This window comes from Monodelphis domestica, chromosome 4, assembly GCF_027887165.1.
Source record: "Monodelphis domestica isolate mMonDom1 chromosome 4, mMonDom1.pri, whole genome shotgun sequence".
NCBI classification, from domain to species: domain Eukaryota; kingdom Metazoa; phylum Chordata; class Mammalia; order Didelphimorphia; family Didelphidae; genus Monodelphis; species Monodelphis domestica.
The window spans coordinates 274801115-274826617 of NC_077230.1; the positions used below are offsets into that span (position 1 = coordinate 274801115).

The 25503-nt window shown below is 38.3% G+C and overlaps 1 protein-coding gene and 1 long non-coding RNA gene across 2 annotated transcripts in view; one reads left to right on the forward strand and one right to left on the reverse strand.

The window, feature by feature from the left end:
- Window positions 1-25503, reverse strand: part of LOC100016216 (40S ribosomal protein S4) — a 124003-nt gene that overhangs the window by 73597 nt on the left and 24903 nt on the right. The window lies entirely within an intron of this gene.
- On the forward strand, window positions 3066-10693 carry LOC130453794 (uncharacterized). The gene is made up of 3 exons (XR_008911349.1): window positions 3066-3139; window positions 6227-7318; window positions 9216-10693. It is a non-coding gene; the product is annotated as an uncharacterized LOC130453794 (long non-coding RNA).

Sequence of the window (25503 nt, forward strand, 5' to 3'; positions counted from 1 at the left end):
TGATTTGCCTTGTAGCAGCAAAGACCTGGAAATTGAAGGAATGCCTGTAAGTTGGGGAATAGCTACACAAGATGTGATATATAATTGTGATAAAAAAAAAACCTACTGTACAATAAGAAATGACAAGAAAGTGATTTTTTTTTTAATGGAAAGAACTGCATGAAATTTTGAGTAGAACCAAGAGAACATTATATGCAACAACAGAACTATTGTTTGAAGAACAATTTATAAAATCCACTTCCAGAGAAAGAATTGATAATCAGAAACACTCAAGACATAATTTTATAGATAATATAGATAAGTAACATCAAATTGTTCATGGCAAGTTTCTTTGATAAAAACCTGATTTCTCAAATATATACTGAATGTAGAACTGAGTCAAATTTATAAAAATAAGAGTCATTCCCCAATTGATAAATGGTCAAAGATATGAACAGGCAGTTTTCAGAAGAAATCAAAGATATCTATAGACATATTTTTAAAATGCTCTAAATCACTATTGATCAGAAAAATGCACATTAAAACAACTCTTAGGTACCATCTCATTCATAGCAGAAATATCAAAGGGTGAAGAGAAAATAGGTTTCACTAATGAATTACTGGTAGAGTTGTGAATTGTGAATTGTTCCAACCATTCTAGAAAACAGTTTAGAACTATGTCCAAAGGGCTATAAAACTATGCGTACCCTTTGACCCAGCAATACCTCTATTAGGTCTGTACCTGAAAGAGATCAGAGGAAAAGGATTTATATGTTCAAAATATTTACAGTAGGAATGATGAACTAGAGGATTTCTGTGTGAACTGAAAGAAACTCCATCAACTGATGCAGAATAAAATGAGCAGAACCAAGAGAACATTGTACACAGAAAGTGAAACATTGTGGAACTACCCAATGTAAAGGACTTTACTATTAGTAGCAATGTAATCACCCAGTCAAGGAATTTATGAGAAAGAACACTATCCATATTGAAAGAAAGAACTGTGGGAGTAGAAACACAGAATAAAAGCATATGACTTATCACTTCTTTATATGGGTACATGATTTGAGGTTTTGGTTTTAAAAGATTGCTCTATTGCAAAAATGAATAATATGGAAATAGGTATCAAGTGATAACATTTGTATAATCCAGTGGAATTGCCTGTTGGCTCCAAGAGAGGGGAAGGAAAGAAAATCAATCATGTAAACATGGAAAATATTTTTAAAATAAATAAAAAATTTAAATGGAAAAAATATTACATTAGCTCTTTTTTGAGTGGCAAAGAATTGGAAATTGAAAGGATGCCCATCCATTGAGGAATGGCTAAGGAAGTTGTAGCATATGATTGTGATGCATTATTCTTGTGCCATAAGAAATGATGACAGTTTTAGTTTCAGAAAAACATAGCAACACCTAAATGAAATGATGCAAAGTGAAGTGAGAACAGCCAATCATTAAGGCACAGAAACAGCAATGTTGTAATGATGATCAACTATGAAAGACTTAGCTATTCATTTTTTTAAATCCCTTACCTTCCATCTTAGAATCAATATTGTGTATTGATTCCAAGGCATAAGAGTGGTAAGGGCTAGGCAATGGGGGTTAGGTGACTCACCCAGGATCATACAGCTAGCAAGTGTCTGAGGTCACTTTTGAAAACAGGACCTTCTGTCTCAAGGACTAGCTCTTAATCCACTGAGACACTCAGCTGCCCCTAGACATGGCAATTCTAATTAATACAATGATCCAAGACAATTCCAAAGGACTCCTGATGAAAAAATGCTGTCTCTCTCCAAAGGGAGAACAAACTCCGAGTGCAAATTGAAATACAATTTTCTCACTTTATTTTTTAATTTTATTTTTTGTGACATGGCTAATGTATAAAATGTATTTTGCACATATAATTGATATCATTTTGCCTGTCTCTTTGTTGGGTGGGGGAGAGGTGGGAAGTAGAAAAAATTTGGAACTCAAAATTTAAAAAGAAAAAACTGTTAAAAATAAATAAATTATATTTAAACCCTTATCTTCTATATTAGAATCAATATTATGTATTGGTTCCAAAGCAGAAGAGTAAGGTAAGGACTTGGCAATGGGAATTAAGTGACTTGCCCAGGGTCACAGAGCTAGGAAGTGTCTGAGGACAGATTTGAATCTAAGACCTCCTGTCTGTAGGTCTGGCTCTCAATCCACTGAGCCACTCAATGCCACCCCCCTTCCCCCACAAATATATATATATATATATATTTTTTTTTAAAAGAGAATCCTTACCTTCCCTCTTAGAATCAATACTGTGTATTGGTTCCAAAGCAGAAGAGTGGTAAGGGCTAGGCAATGGGGGTCAAGTGACTTGCCCAGGGTCACACAGCTGGGAAGTGTCTGAGGCCAAATTTGAACCTAAGACCTCCCATCTCTATGCCTGGCTCTCAATCCACTGAGTTACCCAGCTGCCCCCAATCATATATATTTTTTAAAAGTATAGCAGGGTTTGTTATATTTCTAGAGCCATAAGGTACCGAGGTATCCAGGTATCTGGAACAGATGGGTTCCCCTAGAAAGGCAGCAGGAGAGGAGTTGGATAAGTGATGTGGCCAGATCATGACTGCTAAGCTGAGGTGTAGAAGAGTTGGGCTGTCTAGATGTCTCCTACGTATTTGTCTCTGTTTGCTGTTCATTATGAACTCCTAGAAGCCACAATCAAACCTGTATAATGTGCTTTGTTTAACACCCAGCACAATGCCAGAAATCTATCAACAACCATTTATTAAGAACCTACTGTGACCCAGGCACCAACATTTATTAAGGACCTACTGTGTTCCAGGCACTGGACTAAGTCCGCCGACACAAAGAGGCACAAAATCATCTCTTCCTTCAGGGAGCTTACTATCTGATGGGAGAAGACAACATGGGAGACTACTGGAATCACCGACTGCCTGATAAAGATTTTGAATGGTGGGTCTTTGTGATTCTACTAAGGCATCTATCTTTAAGAAAGAACTGTCAGTCATTGTCTGCTTGTAAGGGCACTGGGCAAACCTGAAAGCAGCAGTAAAATACAACGCCACCCCCACTCCCCCGCCCCGCCCCAAACACTTGGGCGCGCGCACACTCACGCACCCCACCAGCTCTTTGGGGGATGTTTTCAGCTTCTCCTAATGAGGTAAGTTTTCTCTCTGGCCAGGAGGTTTTCAAAATGTTTTCCAACAGCATATGTGAATGTCTCTGGTTCAGAAGGGTTTCAGGTTCTTAGCCACACCCGCGAGGGTGAGATGTGATGGACTGTCTCTCCTCAGAGTTCAAATGTAACCCCCCTTGGAGGAACTGGGGGGAGGGAGTGCCTAGGGGCTCAAGTGAGAGTGTGGGGGTGTCTCCCCAGTCCCCACCAGAAGCGCTATAGCCACGAAAGGTGACTATGGGGGCAGAATCCCTAACAATGCCACTGGCCCCGCTCTCTCCCCTCTCCATCTACCCCCCAAAACACACTCTCTTTCTCTCTTTGTCTCTGTCGTCTCTCTCTGTCTCTCTCCCTCTGCTCGTGCACGCTCTGTCTCTCTGTCTTTCTTTGTCTCTGTCTCTTTGTCTCTGTCTCTGCTGTCTCTCCCTCTGCTCACTCACTCCCTCCTCTCTGTCTCTCTCCCTGTGTCTGTCTCTCTCTCTTGGTCTCTCTCTGTCTCGGTCTCTCTCCCTCTCTCCCTCCCTCTTTTTTTCCCTCTCTCCCTCCCTCCCCCCACTCTCTGTCTCTCTCTGTCTCTCCCTCTCCCCCCCCCCTTTGAAAACTTCTAATTTACTAGTTGCCTTTCTTATTGAAAGTCTATTTCTTTAGGTCAAAGTGTTGACAAGTTTGTCATCCGAAGACTCTGCCAACACACCCAACACACCCTACCCCCACCTTAGTTATTTGGTATTTTTTCCCCTCCTGTCTTAAAAAAAAAAAGTGAGTGAGTTGTGCAGGCAAGGAGTCTTATCCAAGGTGTCTGGCAGTGGCTCAAGACTCTGGGAAGGAGAGATTTATGTTCCTGTTCTCTGGCTCTGTTTTGCCTTAGCTCACTTAAAACAACTGAATAAATGAGTTCACTTTATCCATCAGAATGGAATGGGGGGCCCTGCACACTCCTGAGATCTGGTCCTCAGGGAGAGGGGGTGGGGCACAATTTTCATGCCTGTGTCACTTACCCTGAGATAAGCCTATATAATGTCTGTCTGAGGTTATTAAACCAGGGAGGAGGGATGGAGGGGGGGATTGAATGACATAATTCAAGTACACCATTTCATGGCTGGATGGCTGGGTACATTTCAGAAGATTACCATGCTCTGAGGTGCTGTCACAGTTTGAGCACCAGTGGACTTGAATGACTTTCGCCTTGGAGGGGATCAGCTGTATTTCTGTTTTTAAGATCCCTAAGAGTAGAAGAGGCCCTTGGTATACCTTAATACATCTTGCACACTGGAAGGTATTCAATAAATGTTGGCTAATGATGTGAAAATCAAACCAAGATGGCTCTAAGAACTAAGGTCAAATAGTTCTTCAGTTCCCATTAACAGTGAGAGGCAACAAAGTAGAATGGAAAGGGATGCTAATAAAATCAATCAATAAACCAATCAATCAGTGAGAAGACCTGAATTCAAGTTCTAGCTAATAAACTAACAATGGACAAATAGCTGCATCTTCTCAGAGCCTTAGTTATAAGGGTTTAGTTATCTGTAAAATAGGAATCATAAAAACTTGCACTGGTTACTTCACAGGGCTGTTACAATGAAAAAGTGTCATATAAATATAAACTATTAACAGATTCCCACATATTTTTAAAAGTTAAATGTAGCTTAAATTATTTTTATTACTTAGTTATTTTATAATACATGTTAAATGTTATATTCTATATATTCTTATTATGATAAATATATATTTTGTATTTATTATTACATATTGTATCATTACTTTTTATTCTTTTTATACTTTATTATATGTATTTTATCTGTTTATTTGTGTTACACTAAAATTCCAGATATATCTCTCTCCTCTCTACCTGCACAAGAGAAGCCATCATCTGACCAATGTAAATATAATATGTAGATATTATATATGTAATATATGCATATATCACATATGTGTATATATGTATACATAATAATATAATAGGTATAAATTGTGTATAAAATATGTACTATGTGTATATAATATAAATTATGTAATATAACATATGTGTATATTATGATATAATATAGTTTTAAAATTATGCCTTATTTATTATCTGGATGTGGATTATCTAACAGACACCTGGTTTATCTATAGATTGGGTGGTAAATGTTTAATCCCAGCTTTGTTGTCTTGACACCCACCCCAATCCTCTTTCCCTATGACTAATATAATATAATATGATATAATATAATATGTATGGAAAGGTTTTGAGCATAGTTTTAGCAATAGAATATGCCTACTGCTTGAAGACTAGCTAAATTCAGAGAAGCTCCTTATCCCTTTAGTGGTTCAGTCTTCCCTGAGGTCCTTTTGGTTCACTAGCATCTGACTTTTCACTCTGGACATATTTTCTCTTCCTACCCTTTTCTGGAAACTTTAGGCTTCATGTCTGCATAGTCAAGTCTTCTTTCCTCTAGCCAGCTGCGAGCCTCTCTATACATGGGGCATCAGAGATGGGAAGTCACTTAGATGTGTTAGAGAGAAAACATATTCCCTACCTATAATCTTCATGGCCCTCACCTACCTTGGGAAGTTGCCCTGATGTAGAGGAGTTGGGAACCCAGCCATCTCCCACATCAACTAGCATTAATGGAGGAACTGGTCAAACCGGGTACACCAAGACCTAAGGCCAGCTTCTCTGGAAGAGCATTGCTTTCTCCTCTTCCCCTTCAGCTTTGGCCTAATGACCATCACACCTAAGTTTTCAGTGAGGTCCTTAAACGGTCTCATTTGGGATCCCCATTCTCAGCGACCCTAGTCCCTAGAAAAGTTAATCCATTCATCTTTGGATATTCCCTCCCAAGGCCCTACCCAACTGATTAATGACTGACTATGGGTTGGCAAACTAGGCTACCTAAGCCATTGTATCTACTGACTAGCCCCAGACTCCAGGGCATGCTCTAGTTTCACATCCCATTCACCCATTTATTCAGGCCATCCCACAATCTCCTTGCTTCTCCCCTGGGCTTCCTGCTGCCTTGTTCTATAGTCATATATCTTATTTCCTTTATTAGAATCTAAATGCTTTATCCCATTATCTTTTTGTTATAGCTCCCAATCATCACAGAATTTACAGAATTACAAAATCTCAGACTTATAAGGTCATTGGATCATGGAATGGATCAAAGAGGGATCTAGTCTAATTTTTTTTCATCTTACAAATGAAGAAAACTGAAGGAGACCAACTGATTTGACCAAGATCACCTAAGTAGTGAGCATCCATCAGAATTTGAACTGAGGTTCCCTGGCTCCAGAGGTAGCTGTGGATAGGGTGCTGTGTTGGGAGGCAGAAAGACTCATAGTGTTGAATACCTATCCAGCCTCAGGTACTTTGTAGTTGTGTGACCCTGAGAGAGTCACCTAACCTTGCTTGAATCAGTGTATTCATCTATAAAATGAGCTGGAGAAGGAAATGGCAGCCAACTCCAACATCTTTGCCAGGAAAATCCCAAAAGGGATCACAAAGAGTCATATACAGCTGAAACTACTGAACAATAACAACCCCTCACTCCAGAGTCCGTGCTCTTTCTACTGTATCACAATGAATCAGAAGGGACCTTACGGCCATCTAGCCCGAGCTATACCTGAACAAGAATCTCTACTACAACATCCTCAATAAATTGTCCTCTAGTCTGTGCCTGAAGATCTCTAGGGAGAGGGAAGTAATGAAAAAGAGATTCACTGTCTCTGGGGCTTTTCCTTTCATCAAGCCAACATCTACCCTCAGAAGTCGCACAGAACATAGAACAAGTCTAACATCTATTCTATAAGCATATTCTAAAAATAATAATATATACTTGAAGACAGCTCTCAAAGTCAGTTTTTGCCAAGTCTTCACTCCAAGTTTAAAATCTCCACTTCCTTCACCAGATCTTCATATGACACAAGGTTGAAGTCCTTCTCTAGCTGTACACTCTCCAATAAATCTTTCCTAAAATGCAGTGATATAATGGATAGAACACCAGCTCTGAAGTCACCAAGAGCCCAAGTCAATCCAGCCTCCCTGGCGAATTACAGCTTCTGTTTGCTTCAGTGTCTCCAACTATAAAATTAGGGTAATAATAGCATCTACCTCCCAGACTCGTTGTGAAGATCAAATGAAATAATATTTGTAAACACACTGGGCACCATGCCTGGCACATAGTAAGTGCTATATAAATGTTTGCTATTATTATTAGAGATTGCCTGGGCGGGGGCAAAGTAGAGGGCAGCTATCCTCTTCCTAGTTAGCAACATTTCACCTTATATCATGCAGCTTAAGATCACCTTCTGTCATCAGTTCTCTTGGCTGCCATGTTACACCATTGGCTTACTGAGTTGGCAGTTCACAGAAAGATCCCACATCTTTTTCAGACTTTGCTATTTAATCATATTTCACTTACCTTGTGTTTTTGAAGTTGATTTATTGAACTTGGGTATAAGAATTTGTTTGTCCCAATTTTTTTTCATCTTTAAGATATACAAAGTGGCTATAACACAGAAATATTCCCAAGTGGCAACTGTACCCTCTTCTGTAGTCAGCTTAGCATCACCTTCCCTAAGATTTCCTGGGGCTGCTGAAGGAGAGATGAGCATGTCAGAAGATGAGAAAGGGTGGAGGCGGGGAGAAGGGGAGGGAGGGGGGGGAAGAGAGAGAAGTAAGAGAGAGAGAGAGTGTGAGTGAGACAGAGAGGGAGGGAGAGAGAGAGAGGGAGGGAGGGAAGGAGAGAAAGAGGAAGAGAGAGGGAAGGAAAGAGGGGGTAGAAGGAAGCGGAGAGGGAGGGAGAGAGAGAGAGAAAGTATACCTAAGATTAATGGATGACAGATTAGATAGATACATACCTTGTTCTCAAGGAGCTCATATTCTAAGGAAGACAGTACATAAGAGAATTGGAAATAGTATGGGAATATCTTCAGGAGGTTGGGGAAAGTCCAGAAGGAGTCCAGAGACTCTTGAACTATGACTGACCATGTTTCCTAAAATGAAAGTCTAGAGAAAACTCACCATAAGAGGAGATTGTGAGATAGGGGCATTGCCTATGTGAAGATGGCTTCTGGGACCAATATAAACTAATTCTCCCCCTCTCCCAACTCCAACGTTCACTTCCTACTGATCCCACTCCAACATTTATATTCAATGTATCTAAACTCAGAGAATTTGAAGAACATTTAGCTTACATATACCTAAACTGATTAAAGCATTATCCCTTCTCTAAATCCATGTTAAATCTCCAACAGTCTGGCCTGATGAATTTAAGCTGTTTCAGGCCCCTCTGACCCAGAGGGGGGTCAATACACATAAGGCAACAGAATGAGACAAGCCCAGAATTTTGGAGAGACCTGTTTGAATCCTGGCTCCAAACTTTGGTAGCTGTGTGACCCTAAGCAAATGGTTGAATCTGAGTTTCAGTTTCCTTATTTGCAAAATAAGGACAAAGGCAAGATGATCTCTGAAATGTTCCTTTCAACTCCAAAATCCTATTATTTTAGGCTTAGAATTATGAAAGACAAATTGCCCATATCCCAATCTCTGCCTTTTAAAGAATTTACTCAGCAACTTATTTGCTCTCTCACTGTTTCTCTTATTATTGGCAGCAGCCACCTCTCTCTGGGCTCTGGGATAGCCAAGGATGCCCTCAGACATTTTCTCAACTTCCTGACTCGGGTAGGGACTGCCCACCCCTCACCCCTCACCTTCTGGCACAAGAACAATCCTCTCTTTGAAGAGGCTCTCCCTAGGCCTTGCTGACAGCCCACATCATATGAAGCTAATCAGAAGGACCATGGTGTAGGAGGAATGATAAACTGTGTTTCTCATTTCAATAAAGTTTGTGCTGAACATTGGAAACAGCTGTAGGCTGGGGCTAACTAAGCTGGTTGAAGAATAACTGGAATGCCCAAAAGGTTCCATGAGGTCCCATTCAAGAGATACTTTGCCATTCAGAGATCGATTCTATTAGACAGTAAGCAACTTGAGGATAAGGACTATGAACATCCCCTTGCCCTATCAGAAATGAATTTATAAATGAGAAAACTGATTTAATTTATGTGTGACTTGCAGGATCTAGCCCTGGGAGCTGGATGCATGTCCCCAAAACCATGGATTCCTTGGATTGAAAGAGATATCCTGGAAGGACTGTAATTATGTCATTTACAGACTGAGCAATGCCTGACTTCCATTCTGCTCAGTCCCATGAATGCTTGTTTTTCCTAGCATGTGGGGAATACAAAAATGAACAAAAATGAACACAAGCCTTGACCTCATGGAGCTTCTAGTCTACGAGAAAATAAATTTCAGGGACCCAAAAGCAAAGTTAAACTAGGGTAAGAACACCTCAAATGGGGCAAGTGAAAGTACCCATTGTTCTCTCCCCTGTATGTTGAGTTCTGTTCTGGACACAGCATTTTATGGAAGTTGTTAACAAGTCAGAGAGCAGCCAGAAAAAGAGGGATCATGATAGTGAGGAGCCTGGAGACCATGACATTCAAAAGCAGGTTATAGAAAATGCAAATGTTTAGCCTAGAGAAGAGGGACACAAAATCTATCTTCAGGTACTTAAAGATCTATGAAGGAGAGGGCAGCTAGGTAGGTCAGTAGATTGAGAGCCAGACTCAGAGATGGGAGTCCTGGGTTCAAATGTGACCTCAGACATTATGAACTGTGTGAACCTGGGCAAGTCACTTAACCTTCACTGCCTATCCCTTATCACTCTTCTGCCTTGGAACTAATATACAGCATTGATTCTAAGATGGAAGGTAAGCATTAAAAAAAAAAATCTTTGAAAGAGAAGAAGGATTAATTTGCTCTACTTGGTTCCTAATGGGCAAAACAAAGAACAATGATGTAATATCATCCAATCCATAATCATCCAATAATGGGAAAGGGAATGGGAATTGGAAAACAGGGGGATAATGGGAGGTTTGTAGCAGGGTATGGAGGAAAGAGGGGAGAAAGGGTATATTGCTTGGTGAGGCAAGGGAGGGAGATGCCCCCTGCTGAGAGGAAGCAGCAGGGGTTCGATAAGGACTCTTAGTCCTGGAATGACTGAACTGAAGTTCAGCTCCCTCTATGACCAGAAAAGATAGTCCACTTATCTGACTGCGAATTAAAAGAATATAAAGTTTAATACCCAGTTGGAATTGGAGTTTTTTCTCAGCTTCAGACCTGAGGCCAGGCCCCAGAGGCTGGCAGAGGGTTTGTCCCACTCTCATCTACTCTATATCAGTCCAGTTTGTATAATTCAGAATCTTAGCAGTAGATAGAAAGCAAACAAGAACAGGTCTAACTTTCAGAAGCAATTGGGCCTGAATCTTCGGGCTGAACCAAGAAGAGGCACACCACACCAGACTGGGCTGACAAGCTCCTTCCTCTTCCAACACCAGGAAGCAAGTCCCCCCCGCCAGGCAGGAAGTGCTAGTCACAAGACCCAGCTGCCATTCCCAGTTGGCCCCTTCCCCCACAAACTGTCAGTCTTGTTTCCTTTCCACAGTGAAAACTGTGTAGGTAGCACTTAAGCTGAACCTTCAGAGAAAAGAAAATGATCATCAAGCAGAGATCAGAAAGAAAAGGGAAGAAGTAATGTTCTGATAAATTTAGGATTGATGAAAGGAATAACTTCTTAAAAGTTGTTTAATCATTTTCAGTTGTGTCTGACCCTTTGTTGACCCCATTTGGGGTTTTCTTGTCTTGAGTGGTTTGCCATTTCCTTCTCCAGCTCATTTTAAAGATGAGGAAACTGAGGCAAACAGGATTAGGCCACTTGCCTAGAGACATACAGTCAGTGAATGAGTCAGATTTGAACTCAAGAAGATGAGTCTTCCTGATTCCAGGCCTGGTGCTCTATCGTTTTCATGGATGGCACAGATACTGGAGTGGTTTACCATTTCCTCCTCCAGCTCTCTTGAAAATCAGAACTGTTCAAAAATAGAATGAATTACCTAAAGAGGCAGATAGGCTCTCTTTTATTACAAGTCTTCAAGGAAGGTCTGGATAACTTGTTGTTGGGTATTTTGTATAAGGTATCTCTGAAGTCCCTTTCTACTCTGAAATTTTGTGAAATATCTCTAGTATAAGGGGAGGAACTATAGTATGGTGGACAGAGTGGGAATTCTTGAGGAGACCAAGGATAGAAGAAGGGATTGATGAGGTCTGGCAATTGTCTCATGGCAGCAGCACCACTGGGGCAGCAACCAGTTTCCATTACAACACAGGGTTCCCTTCTTTAGACTAAAAGAGATGACTTATATGTGGCTGTGTTTTTGTTCTAGAAATTTGTTACAGGTCTCCAGGCAGCAGAGAGGGAAGCCAGCCAGAGGAGTGAGTAAACCTTACCTCAGCCCTTGTGTTTGTTTTCTTTTGTTAACTTACTCCATTAAAGAATACAGTCACAAGACTTAATATTATTTCTCATAAACACCTGTGGTTGATAGTCCTTTTATGGCTGGGTATGCTTTTGTTTGTAGCATGAGGCTATAATAGAACCATCCAGGAGAGAGGAATCTTTCCTAGTTAGGGCTGGGAGCTCAGCCCCTAACCCATTATTAAGAGTTTTTGCTCTCTAACTAGAAGCAAAAGCAAGAGTCAGTTCATAACTACCTTGCTAAGTGCAGAATTGCAATGCCTATGGGTCCTATTTTATTCTCATCAACAGAAGCCAAGATTCTATATCTATATTATTATTTACAGTATTCATGTAAAGTAGACATAATGTGAGTTTAGGAAGAAAGTCATTTAGCAAGTGGAGGATTTAGAAAAGGTCACTGGAGTTGTACCATGAGTCAAACTAGGCATTCTAAGAGGTGGAGATGAGAAAGGCATATATGCCTTTCCAGAAGGACAACCTTTACCTAGGCAAAGACATGAGGAGTGGAATGCAATGTATAAGAAAGCCAGTTTGGCTGGCAGAAAAGGTAATATGTAAAAAGAATGAAAAAGAAAGTTGGAGCTAAGATTTTTAAAGGCTTTGTATGCCCAACATAAGAATTTATATTCTCTTTCTGTTATTCTATATTCATATATATTATAATTTTCCCATAAGAAAGTACTCTCCTCTTAGTAGGGATTGTTTCTTTCGTTGCTTTTGTATCACTGGGGCTCAGCACAATACCTACCACATGATAGGTAACACAATTGATGCTTGTCAGCTAAAGCAATACTTCTAATAGAATTGTGATCTCATCACTGTAGATATCTTCTCGGACTATAACCTATACACATCTTCTGTCTTGTCTAATTTTTGTCCCTAACTTCATTAAAATCCCCTATGGTCATCCTTTCAATGTGCTGTAGATTGTCCTCTATATCCCTTAACATTTCAAAGAGTGCCAAATTATCCTATTTCTATCACACATGACCGAATAATTTCCTTTTCCAATCAGATACACTTCTGAGTCATATACCACTTCTCTTGTATGTCTTTTTTTGAATATTTTATTTTTTTCCAATCACACATAAAAATTTTTGAACATTCATTTAAAAATTTCTTGAATTCTAAATTCTCCCTCCTCCTCCCTCTTATTGAGAAGACAAGCAATTTGATATAGATTATACCTATGGAGTCATGTAAAACATTTCCATAATAGTCATATTATGAAAGAAAACACAAACAACTCTCTCCCAAAATATTTTAAAAGTAAAAAAGTATGCTTTAGTTTTCATTTAGATTCTACCACTTCTTCCTCTGGAAGTGGATAGCATTTTTTATCACAAGTCTTTTAGAACTGTCATAAATCATTGTACTGCTGAGAATAGCTAAGTTATTCGCAATTGATCTTCATACAACATTGCTATTACTCTGGACAATGTTGTTCTGGTTCTGTTCACTTCACTTTGTATCAGTTCATAGAAGTCTTTCCAGGTTTTTCTGAAAACTTTATGCTCATCATTTCTTATAGTACAATAATATTCAGTCACAATCATGTACTACAACTTGTTCAGCCATTCCCTAATTGATGGGTTTCCTCACCATTTTCAATTCCTTACTGCCACATAAAGAGCTGCCAGAAATATTTTTGTACATATAGATCCTTTTCCTTTTATCTCTTTGGGATACAGACCTAATAGGGCATCAGTGTCCCAAATCTGCTCCCTCCCCCCCCCCCAACATTTATTATTTTCCTTTTCTGTCATATTGGCCCATCTGATAGGTGTGAGATAATACCTCAGACTGGTTTTAATTTGCATTTCTCTAATCAATAGTGATTCAGAGCATTTTTTATTTGACTATAGATACCTTTAATTTCTTATCTGAAAACTGCCTATCGTATTCTTTGACCATTTATCAAGTGAGGAATGAACCACATTCTCATAAATTTGACTTCGTTCTCTCCATATTTGAGAAAAAAATCTGTATCAGAGAAACTTACTATAAAAAACTTTCCCCAGTTTTCTGTTTTCCTTCTAATCTTGACTGCATTGGTTTTGTTTATGCAAGCCCTTTTTAAATTAATGTAATGAAAATTATCTATTTTACATCCTGTGATGCTGTCTGTTTCATTTGCTCATAAATTCTTCAGTTATCCAGAGATCTGACAGATAAACTATTCCATGCACCGCTAATTTGCTTATGAGGTCACCCTTTGTGTCTAAATCAAATATGCATTTTTGACCTTATCTTATTATTTGACCACTTTCTAGTTTTTGCAGCAATTTTCACCAAATAATGAGTTCTTGTCCCAAGAGTTTATTTAGGTCTTTAAGTTTATCAAAAACTAAATTACTATAGTCCTTTACTACTGTGTATTGTGTTCCTAATATATTCAACTGGTCTACCTGCATAAGTCTTCATTTGTATGTTCCAAAATCTATTCATGTCTACCCTTGGTTTCTCGATTTGGGGGTTACCTACAACTTTTAGCTCATTGGAAGACTGTGATATGTGAAGGTTCTCAGCTATGTGGTGTCAAATATGGAATCTAGAAACCCCAAACTTGTAGCCTAGTAAGATCTGAGGAACCCCAAGTTTTAGGACTAAATTATAATTTAGAGACCCCAAAGTTTGTTCCCTGTTTCTGTGAGAATCCACCCTGAAGGGAATCTTAGGCTGTTTCAGACTGAATAATGGACCCTATTGTATTAGAGACCCTTTCCCAAGAAGACCCACACCTGGGCAAGGACCATCCTTTTAGTATCCATGGTAAGTAAGCAGCCCCTTCCCTTAGACCCTAGCCTCTAGCTCTGATTCTTTCCCCAAGCTTGATTGTATTCTGTCAGTATAGTTTGAACACTCCCATTTTCTTTGTAGCTACAGTGATGTCAATCATCTTTCCCTGCCCCTAGATTTCCCCCAAATGGTATATAGGTTCCCCAAATTCTTTTGTTCTTGGAGTTTTCAATCTAGTTTGGTTGAATCTCCCAGGGGTCAATGACCAGAGCATCCAGAGTTCAATCCTCGGACTCTGCAAAGTTGTTAGCGTGCAGCTCTATGTGGAGGTCCACTATTACACTGAACCCCTTTGCCTTGATTAAAGAGTGATTTTCTGACTATTTAATAGTTAGGTGTTTTTTCCCAGTCAACAGTAGCATCATCAGAAAAATGTTGGCATCTAGATGACCTCATCCCACTATTGAGGGCCCTAGAAAACAACTCTCTCTCTGCCTGGAGAGAATAGAGAGTAGATATCAGAGCTCCTCCAAGATCCTTGATTTAAAGAAGGAACCCAGCGCATTCACCTCATCATTTCCCACATGGCTGCAGATCTTCATAATGTCCCCAAATTTGATCTCTTCCTTTCTTCTAACATACTTTTTATGTGTTGTCTTACACCATTAGATTCTGCTCCTGGAAGTCAGGAACTATCTTTTGCCTTTCTTTATATCCTCAGTGCTTATGTGGAAAATTAATATTGAATTATGGTATTTTTATGAAGTAATTATCCCTTTAGACTCCCAAGAATGGTCTGATTCTAAGGTCAGCCTGAGACAGTTTCTGCCCTAGGCAATGAAATGGGTTGGGACCTCCCTCCTTTTGTTAAGATCTTAAAAGAATAAAAGGTTTAAGGGCTAGGCTGAGCCTAAGGAGCAATGACCCACTGGAAGAGATTAAGGGAAGTCAGCAAGCACTAGCAGCCATGTTGGACTCTACATTTGCCTTTTTCCAGGTTAAGCAAAAACACTGTCCTCTTGTGATGAAGTAATGAGGGAGGAATTGAGGTCTCTAAGTCAGTCTCATCAGTGGCTATTTACCAATCAGTGATGTCTTGGGATGTCAAGGGGAAGGGACTGAGTTGTAAACTCAGGAATGGTATATAAACTAGTGCCAGAAGAGGGAAGTACTCTTTTGTACTCTCTTTTTTCCTGCCAGCTTGTGGAGTGAATACAAACTAGCCAGGTTTAGAGATGTTGACTGAACAGTTAATAAATAACTTTAAAATTAAGAAATATTGCCTCTTGAGAATTTTAATTGTTACATTTAGCCCAATGTCTGATCCACAGACACAAAATAAAAGGTTATTGACTGACTGACTATAAGAAATCCCTCTATTTGGACTTTGCTGGATGTTCTTCATGACAGAGGCAAATACCTTTGGGTCAATCAACATTAAATGCCTAATTTTAATACCTCGGTTAATATTATTAATGAGAGGGTTGAGTGAAATTATTTTTGTCCTTGTGCCTTTCATAGAATCCTTGGTAGAGAAAAGTTCTTAGGGTATCATTTTACTTCACCAAATCAAATCATTTTAAAGAAAACCCCTTACTTTCTGTCTTAGAATCAATACTGTGTATTGGTTCAAAGACAGAAGAGTGGTAAGAGCTAAGCAACTGGGGTTAAGTGACATGCCCAAGGTCACAAAGTTAAGAAGTATCTGAAGCTAGATTTGAACCTAGGCCTTCCTTTCTCTAGAACTAGTACTCTATCCACTAAGCTACCTAGATGAGTTTTTAATGACCTTTATTTTATTTTAAAAGATTTTGTTTAACACACATATAATATGTAATTTGTAACAGCCTACTTTCATCAAATGCCTAAGTGGATTGTGCTCATAAAGACTGGATGGGAAAGTAGGTAGATATATGGATCCACATCCTCTTTTCTTTCATACATCTTGAAGATCAGTCCCTCAAAACTGTGTCATCTGCAGCACAGACTTCTGCTGAGTATCTAGCTGGTCAGATCCAGCTGTTCTTCCCACCTTTTTTTCTTTCGTGATAGTTCTACTTTCTCAGGCAACACACTGGGAATTGTAATATTAGCATCCATATGTGGTGTCTCCACAGTCATGGATGGGGACTTTGTCATAGAAATTTTGACAGATCTTCCCCCTCCCCCGCCCCCTCCCCCCCACTTTCCATTTGGTTTGCTGTCTCCTTTCCAACTTCATCCTTAAATGCCCTCAGGACCGGTGGATTCAGTTGGACCTCTGGCCAAGCTATCCGGTTTTTCCTCCAGGGCTTTTCACAGTTTTATGGGGTGATATTGCTTCATAATCTTCCACCATCCTCATCTGTAAGCTTTTAATCACAACAGTAAAAATAAATAAATAATACAGCAAGAACTTTCCGCTTGTAGAGGAAAACACCCCAAAACTTTGAGGGAAGGGACTGTGCTCTACACAGCTCTGCCTCCCCTGCAGCGTCTAACACCCAACAAAGCCCACAATTGGGGGGCGGTAAACCTGCTGCATAGCAGGAGGGAGGAGATAAAGCTCCCTGCCTGAGACTCGTTAGCTCTGTGAGCCTGGACAAGACACTTAATCTTTCAAAGCCTCAGTTTCCTAATCTGTAAAATAGGTGCTAGATTCAGCCTCTTTGTGCCTTCAACTCTAAATCTATGAAATACCTTCGCCTCCATTGGCAGAGACAGACTGTCCTTGGAGAAGAGAGCAAAAGCAAGAAGCCCCACCTCTAACGCCCCAGAATCATAGGCTTGAGGACCTGCATTCTAAGCAATCTCTAATCACATCACAAAACAGTTGTTTTAAGGGCTCAGTTTGTATATCAGCAAACCTCCACCTGCCTGGAGAACAGGATCCGACATCAGAATAAAGGAATGAAGAAAGAAAGGCCTTTTCAGTCCCCTTCTCTCTCCCCCCTCTCCCCTAAACCAGGTGGGTAATAATGTGAGGTAATGAGTAACTGAAACATTTTAAAATGAGCTATGGAGCTCCAGGGTAGGGATTTCTGGGGAAGGGGACCTGGCAGCGCCTGTTTACCTTGGCCCTACTACAGCACTCTCCCTTCTCTCCCCAACCCCCTCCTTATTTAGTTGCTAGTTACCAAGGAGATGGCTGACAATTTCCATTTTCCAAGTCTCTCTCTTGGAACTCTACGGAGACACTTTGGAAACTCCCCACTCCTCCCTGCTCCCCAGGCCAAAGAACTTGAGGATGCTGGCCAGGCAGAGGTGGCTGCAGTTTCCGCCACCCTCAGGCAGAAAAGAAAAGGAAGGGAGAGCCACACTGACAGTGATTTAGAGAATTTTCCTTCATCTAGTAAACACAAACCCCACTCCTAAATCCTCTCCCATTCTTACACAGAAGTCCTGTGATGTGCCTAAGGTCTCACAAATAGCCAGGCAGTTTTATTTGAGTGGCAGAGTCCAAAGATAGATTGCAAAGGTCTGGGGAGAAGAAATAGAGATGACTTTCTCAAGGAGTTTAGCCAAGAAAGAGAGGAGAGCTATAAGATGATAGCTAGCACAGATGTTGAAATAAAGTGAGTTTGTTTGTTTTTGTTTGTTTTTAATTTAGGGATGTGAGGCAGGCGGAGGAAGGGTTAGGGAGGGATCACTGGGCAAATGGCCTCAGTTCTTGCAGTGAAGTATGAGTCAAGGACCTCAGCAGAAAGAATGGGGATTTGGGGTGCCATGGGAGGCTTGAGAAGGCTTAGAATAGCCAGTGTAGAGACTGGGATATCAAATCCATTAGGAAAGTATATAATAATTGCCTGGTCATAGAAATTTACACCCAATCAACCTACTCTTATCTTCTCCAACCTAAGGCTGAGGTTTGACAAGGTGTGATTACTAAAAGGACAGGAAGGCAAAAGATTTCAAGAGTAGAGGATAAATGTAGAGTTGAACTGGTTTACCAAGAAGTCAAAGTAGGGAAAGGAGGAAAGTATAGCTAGGGGTGATGGCCTAGGAAAGAACAGAGAGATGACCCACAAAAATCATCAGCCTTTCTCTGTACTACCAAAAAAGCCCAAAGGTAAAAGATAGAGAAATCCCACTTAAAATAACTGTACATATAAAATACTTGGAAATCTACCTGACAAGACAAACCCAGAAACTATGTGATCACAACTATAAAAAAAAAAAACACTTTTCACATAAAATCATATCTAAACAACTGGAAAAATATTAATTGCTCATGGGTAGGCCAAGCCAATATAATAAAAATGACAATTCTTCCTAAATTAATATGCTTATTGTGAAATTGAAATTAACTCCAACCTACTTATTCTTTAGAATTTTAGCCACCAGGAATGAATACACCCCCACTTAAGGATTAAGTGTTAGGGGGGGAAGGTCTATGACCCACATGTGCTAGCAAGTGACAAATCAGAAACAACTGACTGCCTCCTGGGGAGGCCAAAAGCCAAGTTTAAGCCCCCATTGGTACATGTAAGACACAGGAAGTGATGCAAAGAACTGCCTTTAAATTTCATGGTCACTTCCTGTGAGGAGGTCTTCACCTTGGAACTTGACCATGGAGGAGCTCAAGACTGGACCATGGTGACAACTCAAGACTACATCCCTTTGAACTGCCACGTTGGTGAGTGAAAAGGCTGACTCCCTTTCCTTGGCTTTTCTGGACGTACCAGCCTCTGGAGAGGCCCCTCATCTTGGAGGAGGCCTCCTGGCTGGACGCTGTGTTAAATTTAATCTTCTGCCACCCCTCTCTCCCTTGCTGGGGCCTCTGAATTCCTGCCTGGTTCAGACCAGGTCGGAGCAGCTATCTCTCTCTCTGTCTTTCTTTCTCTATCTCATTTCCTTAATTTTTTCCCTCTATTTGTAAGTAAACTACCATAAAAACCATTCTAACTTGAGTAATTCATTGGGATTTAGTAATTAAATCCCTGGCAACCAACTTGAAATATATTTAGTCCAACCATAAATCTTATTCACTCTCATACCAATCAAACTACCCCAAAATTGTTTCCTAGAGCTAGAAAAAAAATAACAAAATTCATCTGGAGGAACAAAAGATCCAGAATATCACAAATTTGGATATCTCAAATTATATTATAAAGTGGCAACTATCAAAACAATCTGGTACTGGCTAAGAAATGGAGTAGAAGACCAAGGGAATACACAATGATAAATGATTATAATAATCTAGTGTTTGACAAATCCAAAGATCCAAGCTTTTGGAAGAAGAATTCACTATTTGACAAAAACTACTGGAAAACTGAAAAACAGTATGGCAGAAATTAGGCACAGACCAACACCTTATGCCATAAACCAAGGTAAAGTCAAAGTGAATACATCATTTAGAAATAAAGGGGGATACCATAAACAAATGAGGGGAGCAATAGTTTATCTCAGACCTATGGATAAGGGAACAATTTAAGTCAAAATAAGACATAAAACATTATGAGATGTAAAATAGATAATGTTGACTACATTTAAAAGTTTCTGCACGAACAAAAACAATACAACCAAGATTAAATGGCTCACAACAAACTAGGGGGGAAATCTTTATAGAAAATGTTTCTGACAAAGGCTTCATTTCCCAAATATATAAAGAATTTAATCAAATTTATAACATATAGCATTTCCCAATAACAATTGGTCAAAGGTTATGAAACAGGTAATTCTCCAATGATGGAATTTAAATTATCTTTAGTCATGAAAAAATGTTCCAAATAAGTTGATTAAAGAAATGCAAATTAAAACAACTCTGAGATGCTACCTCACACCTGTCAGACTGGTTAACATGACAAAAATGGAAAATGATAAATGTTGGAGAAGATGTGGGAAGATTGGAACACTAATACACTACTGGTGGAACTGCAAACCATTCTGGTAAGCAATCTGGAACTGTGTCCCCAGACCATAAAACTGTGCATACCCTTTGACTCAGCAGTACCTCTACTGAGTCTGTATCCCAAAGAGATTAAAAATAGGGTAAAAGAACCTACATGTACAAAAATATAGCAGCTCTTTTTATGGTGGTAAAGAACTAGGAACTGAAGGGATATCCATCAATTGGGGAATGGCTAAGTAAGTTGTAATACATGCTTCTAATGGAATACTATTATGCCATATGAACTGACAAATAAGAAGATCACAAAAAAAAAACAGAAAGACTAATATGTAATGATATAAAATAAAGTGAGCAGAACAAGGAGAATGTTGTACTCAGTAACAACAATAATGTATGATGATCAACTGTGAATAACTTTATTATCTACAACACAAGGATCCAGGACAATTCCAAGAGACCCATAACAAAAAGAAAGGATTTTCATTGTCAAAGAAGGAATAGACCGTCAAAATACAAATCAAAACATACCATTCTTTACTTTAGAATTCTTCTCTAGTGTAATCAATATGTCTTCTTTCACATGGCATAAATGGAAAAATGTTTAAATGATAATATATGTATAACTGATATCATATTCCATGCCTTTTTAGGGAAAAGGAAGGGATGGCAGGGAGAAAGAAAGAACATGGATTACAAAATGTCAGAAAAAGAATGTTAAAAATTATATTGATATGTAATCTGGAAAAAATTAAAATTTATTTAATAAAACAGAGGTGAAAGAAATGGATATCACAGCAGGGATAAAAACACAGTTAAGTATTATAAGGCATAGGAGAAGATAAAATTATAAAAGCTTATGATCTGAAAAGAAAATGATAGTTTATGCATAAAGAAGTAGAACACTTGTGGGTGATGACAAGATTAAGGATATGACCATTTCTGTGTATAACTGAGATAAAATGTAAGAGTAGATCATGGAAACTCAATAGATAAAGGAACCTAAAAATTAGGACATTTGAGGTATCATCAATTGGTATATTGAAGTTATAATGGAAAGATTCAGTCAAGCACTGAATTCATTGAGGAAGGAAGGAGAATGACCTGGGAGGTCAATAGACAATGGCCAGCAGTTCTAGATTGGATGATAAATTTGGATATTAGAAACCTCAGAGGAGGAAGAGCTGCTGAGTGTTGATGGTAGAGAAAAAGTCTGAAAATGACAATAGGAAGCGAGGAATATTCCAACTCTTCCAAATATGAAGGAAAGTATAACCTTTACTAGAAAGTGTCATCAGGTAGAAGTCAAATATCAGTAGATGGAAGAAATAAAAAAAAGAAATTTAAGAGGAAAGGAAGTGTGCTAATTATGGGGTGATCATTGCAAAGGCCATAGTGAAAGAGGTGGCCATATGTGGAATAGAATATTGTTGGGGAAGAGGAGGAAGGTTGAGGTGGATAGCAATAAGGAAAGAAGCTATTATGGATATGGAATAGTGTATATACATTCATAGTGGGAGTTTCAGAATCATTGCTATGTGGAAAATCTGAGAGAGTAGGAGTATGCTAACCACTGAGGAATGAGTCCAGACAGAATATTACTGATTATAAGGAAAACTGTGAAGGGTAGAGGTGGATGAATAGACTATATACAAGGTACTCCCTCGGGATCCAATTGAAGAAGTCCTTGAGAGTCTAAGATGGAAGCCAATTAATAGGTGATAAGGTATTGTCCCACCCAGTCATCACCCTGATTAATATGGATTCCCATATAACTAGTGTCTCTAAAGCCTCTCTACAGCCACCACTATGCACCTGTCCTGACTCAATTACCAAACCTTAGCTAGTTCCACATTGATGTTTTTAGAGACAAAGTCAAGAGTAGAAGAGATTTTTAGGGCAGTAGAGAGGGGTTCTAAAGACAAAATAGAGAGACCTGGTGTGACAGGTAGACTACCCATTCTTATTCCTTTTGACCTTGGGAGACAGCATGAGATAATGGGAAGAACAATGAACTTGGAATCAGAAACTATTGTTTGATTCCACTCCCTTAATAATTACTGAGTTCAAATCCAGATTGTATTATTTAGTACTTGTGTGACCTTAGGTAATCATTTCTCTAAGACCTTGTTCCTTTATCTGAAAAATGAAAGTAATAATACTTGCTGCCAAACTTCACAACCAAATGTAGAAAAGTAGAAGTATTAAATGCATCTTTTTCAGACCATAACGCAGTAAAAATTACATTCAAAAAAGGGTAGCAGAAAGACTAAAAATTAATTGAAAACTAAATAATCTTATCCTAAAAAATGAATGAGTCAAAGAACAAATCATAAAAACAATCAAGAATTGCGTTAAAGAAAATGACAATAAGGAGTCAACACACCAAAATTTGTGGTTTGCAGCCAAAGTTGTGCTTAGGGGGAAATTTATATCTCTAAATGCTTACATCAATAAAATAAAAACAGATCAATGATTTGAGAATACAACTAAGAAAATAGAAAAAGAACAAATCAAAAAACCCCAATTAATACTCTAGGCTTTTGCTACTTTTGGCTGTCATGTCTTCTCCTTGGCAAGAAAGTCAAGCATTTTTAGACTACAGCAGTTTCTAGGTTCTTTCTGTGTCTTCATTGTGGTGATTGATTTGCATTGGTTAAACTTCTTTAGGATATGGCAATAGTTTGTATGAATACCTGTTATTTTACTAATTTCCAGTTTAAAAAATATAGCTTGTTTAAATGAGTCAGGCTAGAGGTATCTCAATTGCACTCCAAAGCTTATCATTTTAGTCTTCTAACTTGGTAATGCTTTATAATGGTAATGTCCTGACTATATACAGATAGATGATTTGAAAATGACTTATCAGAAAGTGATTGTTTCTTTTTAACTGAAATTTTCTTGTTTTATTATTTGTATTCCAAATGCTTACAAATCCAAACAAAAGAAGCATTTCCATATATAAAGAAAAAATAAGATATTACACTAATGAAATCACTAGTTTGTTATATGTTAAACTTACCTTTCTCCATATCTATATAATATATCCCATCCACAAGTGTCCCAACTCCTCCCTACCCTACCTGAATCACATAGGATATCATCATGGAGGCCAATATGTTCATATAAATTAAGTATTTTATATTTTATTTTTGTGTTTACTTTCTGGAAGCAACATTCTCAGTTTATTCTTCTAGTATTAGCTTTGTGGCTGTGCATAATGTTCTCCTGATTCTAGTCATTTCACTGTTCATTATCTTGGATAGTTCTTTACAAGTTTTTTTTTAAAAATCAAACTATTTGTTTATCATTTCTTATGAATATGCCACATTTTGTTATATATGCCACATTTTGTTATATATGCATATATATGTTATATTTATATATCAATATATACGTATATATTGATAATATGCCACAATTTATTTAGTCATTCCCCAGTTGATAGGCATCTCCTCAGTTTCCAATTCTTTGCCACCACAAAGAGAATTACTATATTCTGGAACATATGGGCTCTTTTCCTCTTTCTCTAATCTCCTTGGGAAGCAGACCCAGCAATGGTTTTGCTAGGTCTAAGGGTATATACAGTTTTATAACTCATAAACATTAATTTCTATGTTATGGTACAGATTGTAGGAGATTATGAAAAGTATCACTTCAAAAAACAGTGAGAAGCATAAAAAGTAAAAACAAGATTATAGAAAGCATAGTAAAGGCAAACCATTGAGCAAGACTATCCCAAGAGCATTTAAGGTGAAACTAAAAGCACAACACATAAAAAAATGGAAAAGATCTGATAAGATTTCTATAATGAATTCTTTTCTCCACCAATCATAGGAGAGCCACCAAAGCTAACTTTCTGACATCACAGTCTCTGATGTGCTGCATAAATAAGAAGAAATGGAACTAAAGATAATGATTTTAATAACAGATGGTTTAGACAAAATACACACAAAAGAGGTTCATGTAGGAAGTGAAAAATATTAAGTGATTAAGTATCAATTCATCTGAAATAATGGAAAGTAAATGCTTGGTGGGGAACACTGATCTGATTATTATTTAAATATTTAAGACAATTGAGGAAATAGAAGCATCTATTGATCCACATCCCTATTTTTCCAACTCCTCAAAATACTCTAAGGATATTCTGCAATCACATTGAAAATATCCTTGATGAAGGTAAAAGTTGGGATTGGGTGGCTCTTCACAAATAATATTCTGCAGCAAACTTCCTCTTTACTATTACAAAACCAAGTAGAACTTACTAAGAATACAAGAACTAATTGTTTTTATGACTTTTTGACTATAAAAAATTTGATTCAGCAAAGTAAAATTTTGTCATAAAAAAAATCTCCATTTGGAAACCACATTGGGAATCCTGAAAATCAAGGGAGAGATTAACAAAACTGAAAGAAAGCCATGAAAGAAAGCCATTGAACTAATAAATGAGACAAGAAGTTGGTTTTAAGAAAAAATAAATAAAATAGATAACCCATTGGTTAACTTGATTAAAAAGAAAGAGAAAAACAACTTAGCGGTGCCAAAAAATGAGAAAGATAAAACCATAACGAATGAAGAAAATAAATCAATTATTGCCTAACAGTTTTACCAAAAAACCTGCTAATCTAAGTGAAATAGATGAATATTTACAAAAATATTAACCGGAAGGAGGAAATAGAATACTTAAATCCAACACAGAAAAAGAAATTGAACAAAACATCAAAGTATTCCCTAAGAAAAAGGCCTCAGGGCCAGATGCATTCACAAGTGAATTCTACTAAACATTCAAAGAACAAGTAACTCAAAACTGCATAAACTATTTGGAAAAATAGGGGAAGAAAATCCTTCCAAACTCTTTTTACAACACAAATGTGGTACTGATATGTAAACCAGGAAGAGCTAAAACAGAGAAAATAAATTTTAGACCAATCTCTCTAATAAACATTGATGCAAAAATTTTAAATAAAATACTAGCAAAGTGCATAACACATTATATCACAACGATCATACACTATGATCAGTTGAGTTTTATACCAGGAATACAAGGGTGGTTCAATATTAGGAAAACCATTAGAATAATTGATTGAGGGGGCAGCTGGGTAGCTCAGTGGATTGAGAGCCAGGCCTAGAGATGGGAGGTCCTAGGTTCAAATCTGGCCTCAGACACTTCTAAGCTGTGTGACCCTGGGCAAGTCACTTGACCCCCATTGCCTAGCCCTTACCACTCTTCTGCCTTGGAGCCAATACACAGTATTGACTCCAAGAAGGAAGGTAAGGGTTTAAAAAAAAAAAAGAAGAATTGATTGAATGGATTGAAATTCAACCTCAGACACTTCCTAGCTGTGTGATCTTGGGAAAGTCACTTAACTCCAATTACGTAGCCCTTATTGCTCTTCTGCCTTAAAATTGACTCTAAAATA